The sequence below is a fragment of the Phoca vitulina genome, unplaced genomic scaffold (genome assembly GCF_004348235.1).
Source record: "Phoca vitulina isolate PV1807 unplaced genomic scaffold, GSC_HSeal_1.0 scaffold6, whole genome shotgun sequence".
Lineage (NCBI taxonomy): Eukaryota > Metazoa > Chordata > Mammalia > Carnivora > Phocidae > Phoca > Phoca vitulina.
Genome location: NW_022589709.1, coordinates 52,533,715 through 52,539,811, shown reverse-complemented (window position 1 = coordinate 52,539,811; position 6,097 = coordinate 52,533,715). Strand labels below are relative to the sequence as shown.

General features: G+C 48.6%; 1 protein-coding gene across 2 annotated transcripts in view; it reads right to left on the bottom strand.

The window, feature by feature from the left end:
* The window catches only part of FAM169A (family with sequence similarity 169 member A), a 73,056-nt gene extending 68,303 nt beyond the window's left edge, over nt 1-4,753 (bottom strand). Inside the window, exon 1 of one of the 2 annotated variants that reach the window (XM_032404196.1) lies at nt 4,484-4,753. The gene's annotated coding sequence lies outside the window, so the exon portion shown is untranslated. Of the gene's footprint in view, nt 1-4,056; nt 4,240-4,483 lie in introns of those variants that run through there. The other variant, XM_032404197.1, reaches the window with a different exon arrangement.
* Nucleotides 4,754-6,097: the final 1,344 nt, after the last annotated feature.

Below are 6,097 nucleotides of genomic sequence, written 5' to 3'. Positions count from 1 at the left end.
TTTTTTTTTTTAAGATTTTATCTATTTATTTGAGAGAGAGAATGAGACAGAGAGAGCATGAGAGGGTCAGAGGGAGAAGCAGACTCCCTGCCGAGCAGGGAGCCCGATGTGGGACTCCATCCCGGGACTCCAGGATCATGACCTGAGCCGAAGGCAGACGCTCAATGACCGAGCCACCCAGGCGCTTCTGATAGTACTATTCTTAAGGCCTCCAGTAACCCTCAACTCCCAAATTCAGTGGATTTTCACCCCCACCCCCTCCTGACCTTATCACAGACCAAACCCAACCAACAATCTGCCGCTTCAATGTTCCTCTCCTTCCCTGGACACACTCTCAATTCTACTTCTTAATTTCCTTCCCTCTTCAGTTCCTTTCAGCAACCGAACCTTCTCCACTGCACAACCCATAGTGGCAAAAATCTGTGTGCTCTTAGATTTTAAGGAATCTTTGGCATTTTAATCCACAATACTTAACTATAAACTCCATGAAAGTGAGGTCTATTTGTTTTTGTGTTCCTTTAACCATAAAATAGACACTCCGTGTTTGTTGAATAAAATGAAAGCTACCTTTGGTGTAGCGTAAAACTAACATCTCACTGGAGCAGGTAGTACCTAAAAATGATACACATTTTTTTAAAAAAGTGGTAAGTCACAAACTTTCTAAACAAAGAATAGGTGGGGCTAAGTCAGTAGTTCCCCCCTACAGAGCAGATAAACCTTAAGGTCTCACATACCAGCCCTGAAACTGAATGAGTCTAATTATTTTAGGATGTCTTTAGTAAATTATCAGCTTTTCCCTGATTATTTTTAAACCATGACATCTTTTTCTTAATAAATTCAACTTTGAGTAATTTTGTTGTTGTTGTTGGAAAGAATTGTGAAATATCCTACTACCCATGAAGCATACCAAATTTAAACTTTAATTTCAGCGTTAAATATACAACGAATCAAAAGCCTAATGATGTGTGAAGAGAAAATCATCTTAAACACAGTAATCACGCAATTCCTTTTTCATTTTAGAATCACAAAATCTTAGAAATGGGAAGAAACATGAAGGTTTTGTTTCAATTCCTGTTCAACCAATAATCCTTTCTACAGAATCCTTCATAAATATTTTTGGAATCTCTGCCTGAATACTCAATCCTCTTATATTCTAATTACCTTTAAAAAGTAAATCTCTTTGCATTTTTAGGCACATAACTGAACATAACACACATAAGGTTTTATTTATTTATTTATTTTAATTTATTTGACAGAGACACAGCGAGAGAGGGAACACAAGGAGGGGGAGTGGGAGAGGGAGAAGCAGGCTTCCCGCGAAGGAGGGAGCCCGATGCGGGGCTCGATCCCAGGACCCGGGGACCACGACCTGAGCCAAAGGCAAACGCCCAACGACTGAGCCACCCAGGCGCCCCAACACGTAAGATTTTAAAAAGGTTAGACCTAGGTGGCTCGTCGGTTAACCATCTGCCTTCGGCTCAGGTCATGATCCCAGGGTCCTCGGATGGAGCCCCCCATCAGGCTCCCTGCCCAGCGGGGAGTCTGCTTCTCCCTCTCCCTCTGCTGCCCCCCCTTGCTTGTGCTCGCTCTCTCAAATAAATATAATCCTTTTTTAATAAATAAAGGACTAGACCGAGTGCCGGTAGGTTAAGTGGCAGACTTTTTTTTTTTTTTTAAGATTTTATTTATTTATTTGACAGAGAGAGAGAGAGACAACGAGAGAGGGAACACAAGCAGGGGGAGTGGAAGAGGGAGAGGGAGAAGCAGGCTTCCTGCCGAGCAGGGAGCCCGATACAGGGCTCGATCCCAGGATTCTGGGATCATGACCCAAACTGAAGGCAGACGCTTAACGACTGAGCCACCCAGGAGCCCCGAATGGCAGACTTCATTTTGGCACAGGTCATGATCTCAGGGTGGTGAGATGAGCCCCGCCTCCGGCTCCGGCTCCGCACTCAGCAAGGGAGTCAGCTTGAGACCGCCCCCAAAGTAAAAGTTCCCTAAAACAAGACTTATCTCTCCACGTCCAAGGTTCCTTTTACCTCCATAATAGTTCTCCTAGGGGAGCCAGCGCCTGGGTGGCTCAGTCGGTTAAGCGTCTGCCTTCCTCAGCCTTTGCATCAAGTGATGATCTCAGGGTCCTGGGATGAAGCTCCGCTGTGGGCTCCCTGCTCAGCAGGGAGTCAGCTTCTCCCTCTGCCCCTCCCCATGCTCATGCTTGCTTTCTTGCTCTCTGCCCCCTCCAATAAATCTTTTTTTAAAAAGGGGGGGTGGGAGCTAATGGAGAAAAACATCAGTGTTTTTTTTTCCTTTTCAGTTTCTCAAACATTGGTAACATGGATGCTCAAAATCTCAAACCACATTAATTCAAGCTGGAGTTAACAAAACACAATAGTACCGATTCAGTGAACCTCTGTAACCCGTGTATTAACAGAATCAATGTAAAGGTGTGGGAACTTTATCTGGCTCAAAGATGAACTTGCTGGGAGGATCTATCTTGTTCCCCGTGAATCTAAGACAGATCCAATCACCCTAGCAGACAATCTGTGCTTGCTCAAGTTCCCTAAAACAAGATTCATCTCTCCATGTCCAAGGTCCCTTTCACCTCCATAATTCTCCTCCTGGAACATGTCATTAATGAGAGGCATGACATTTCTGCTAGGAATGGTACATAAGAAATTACTTGCTTATCGAAGAATTAATGGAAGAGTCTTCAACTATTCAAAAAAAAAGTAATTTTATAAGAAGGATGACAATGGAATTGTACTCTCAAAAGCATTTTATTATAAAATACTTTGTTTTATCCAAATCAGAGTTAAGCCCTTTGTTTGGCATATACTGTACCTTTATTAGAAAATGATACCACTTGATACCACTTGTAATGATTCTAATACTGTTTTGGACTAATTTCAGGTCAAACTAATTTGAAACTTTTTACAACCTTAAATCCACAGGTAAAACATCTTAATACTCACTCACGCAGCAGGCTAATATTGCTACTCATAATCTATTTCTAAGTTCCCTAAACCTATCCTCCTCATAAATTCAAAGAGAGAAGGCTACTACGAAACCTACAAGCTTTCCTTGAAAGACTGATGTTTTATCTTTGTTTCTACTAGAAGCCTTATCACAAATGGTCATTTCCCAGGTTCCTCTCACTATTTCATTCCCTGTCCTCCACCTCCCCTCAACACGAAAACTTAGCCTGGTCCATATTAGGCACTAAAAATCTTTCCTCCGGTAAGAGAAAAACAAGCTATAGTCTGCAAACATAACCGGTACAATCAATCCATCAATGTAAACAGATGTACGTGGTACATCAAACCCAGGTCCATTTTGGTAAATTCCCTCCAAGGCCCAAACGTGTGTATTATGCAACAGCCACCATGCCAGATTTTAATCCCTGTGATGCAGTGATAAAACACAAATGGCACAAGTATAATCCACTAGGTACTTAGGTACATTTGCGAGAAGATAAATCAAAACAAGAATTACCAAATTCTCAGGAACCCTGAAAATGACAAACTGTGTGACAGTTCTGAATCACAATTACAACTTTTCCTTCCGGTAGTCTTCGAGAAACCTGTTCCGCCAGCCCCAACCCCCTCAAAAATCCTCACAAGGGAGTATTTTAATTGATGTTTCGAAAGGATCTCTCAAAGGGGGAAAGGGGCCTGCATCAGGCAGTTATCTTAGAATCTAATAATCTAAAATAATTCAAGATACCCACACCAATTTCCAGAAGCTGAAAATGGAGTAAGATGTTTCATCATTTCTCCCAAAGGACAATAATGGGAGTAAATGTAATCCAGGTCCCTGAAGCATAAACAACCCAGGGCTCAATGCTTCACCCATCGATCTCCTGGGGCACAGGCCTCGAAAAACTGCACAATGGGCAGCTAAGAATTAGAACAAAATTGCAATGACCTGCATTCTAGAAGAGAACCTATACGGTATCTAAACCAAAAGAAGTTGAAGGTAAGGGAGGTGGTCAGAGCATCTCCGGAGGCCACCTGCGTGGCTGAACCCGAGCCTAAACGTCTCAGCGCGCCGCCTCACCAGCTCCGCTCTTCACCCCGCCGGGGCCGCCGGCGAGCGCGGACAGGCTCCAGGTGGGGCGCAGTGGGAGCGGAGGGGGCTCGGCACGCAGCAGCTGGGGAGCCGAACGCGATCCGAGGCCGGCCAAGAAGAAGGCGGCATTCCCTCACACAAAATGGTGGCGCTGACGAGGAGGCCGGCGCACCTGGGGGCGCACCACACGCCCCTCGGGGGACCCGGCCGGCCGCCTGCAGCTGGACGCGCGCCCGGGGCCCGGGAGGCCGGCGTGGGCCTGCGCCGCGGCCGAGTCCTCAGGGCGGCCCGCAGCCCGCGGCTCGCGTCGCCGCCCGCGGGGGCGCGGGTCCGAAGCCGGCGGGGCGCGGGGTCGGGCGCGGCAGCCTGGGCCTCAGCCCGAGGCCCCCCCGCCCCGGAGGGGCTGCGCACTCACCTCGGACGCGCCTCCGAAGCCACCGGAGCCCGGGAAAGGAGGCGGAGCCGCGGGAATGAATGGAGCCGGCGGCTGCTCGCTGGCGACCCCCGGCCGGTCCCGGGCCGCGCCGCTCGCGGCTGCCAGGGCGGGTGCGGCCGCCTCCCCCTCGCCCGGGACGCCTGGCTCCTCGTCTGCGGGTCGGCCGCAGCCCACCGTGCCCTCCGCCGGCGTGACGCACTCGCGCCGCAGCGCCTCCAGCCTTTGCAGCCGCGCTGCGCCCGCGCCCACCGCGAATCCCCCCGCCCGCGCCGCGCGGCCCCTCCTCGGCGCCGGCGACGCCGCCCTGCCTCCCTCCGGGCCCGGCCTTCAGGCGACCGCCGGGCAGGTGCGGGCTCGGACGCCGGGGGGGGGGGGGGGGGGGGGGGGCGCGCCGGGCTGCCCCCGCCTCGCCCCCGGAGCCCGCTCTCCGCCCGGGCCGCCGCCACAAGGCAGAGCGCGATGCCCCAGCTCAGGGCTATAGCCCGGTATTAAAGAGTGACCTTGGCTTAGATATAAAAATAGGTGCGGGTAAGCTGCGGGGACTAGGCTGAATTTGCGTATTCCTTTAATGTCAACATTCACAGAATCCCGTTTGCACACTCCGGCGGAGCTCTCCTCCAGCGGGCCCTCCCAGAATTTACACTGACTGGGTGAGCTGAACCGTCCCGGCCTCGCCACTCGGATGCGGAGGGCGCGGGCGAGGACTGTGGGCCTGCGCCCCGCCACTTCCTTCCTAAACCCACTGCCACCTAGGAGGACGCAAGGGAAAAGGAAGTCGAGCTCTCCATTCATAACCTGGACAAGCCCGAGAGCCCCGACTTCCATCTTGAGATAATAAGGAATCAGTAAATTCCTGCACTGACCTTTTCTCTTCCAGAATCTAGCACACGCAAACTAACCCTGACCCAGAAGGAAGGCGGCCCCATCCTCCTTTCCTCCCCTTGCCCTCCCAACTCACTTAAGGGCCCTTTTGTTAATTACACTCCCCCGGAAGAAAGATACGCTCTCAAGCGTTTAAAGCATGGTAGATTTCTTAAAAGTAATGCATGCCATGGTTTAAGTATGTTTAAGAAATGTATTGAGGAACAGTATTGTATGTAAGTAATTTTAAGACTTCTTTTATATATAAACTCTGGAAAATAAACTAACCCTCCAAGAGCCGTAGCGTTGTTTTCAGCTCATCCAGTAAATATGAAATTATTTTTTTCACTTCTTGGAAATATTTAGCAATCACAATACCAATCTTTAACAAATTTAATAGTGATCAACAAGATCAATAAATACTTCAGAGAACACTTGTTGATAGTAACATATTGGACTCAGATTTTTTTAATCAAATAGGCTTCTCTGCCTCGAGCTTCTCTTAAGAAACAACCTCACATTTACTATGTTTAATTAATAATATTTAGCAGATACCTTAAATGTTACACATCAAACATTTACCGTTTGTAGTGGAACTTAATAAACTAGACTTAATTGAGCAGGAATTTTGAATAGTTGGGGTTTTTTTGTTTTGTTTGTTTGTTTTGATAGAGACACAGCGAGAGGGAACACAAGCAGAGGGAGTGGGAGAGGCAGAAGCAGGCTTCCAGC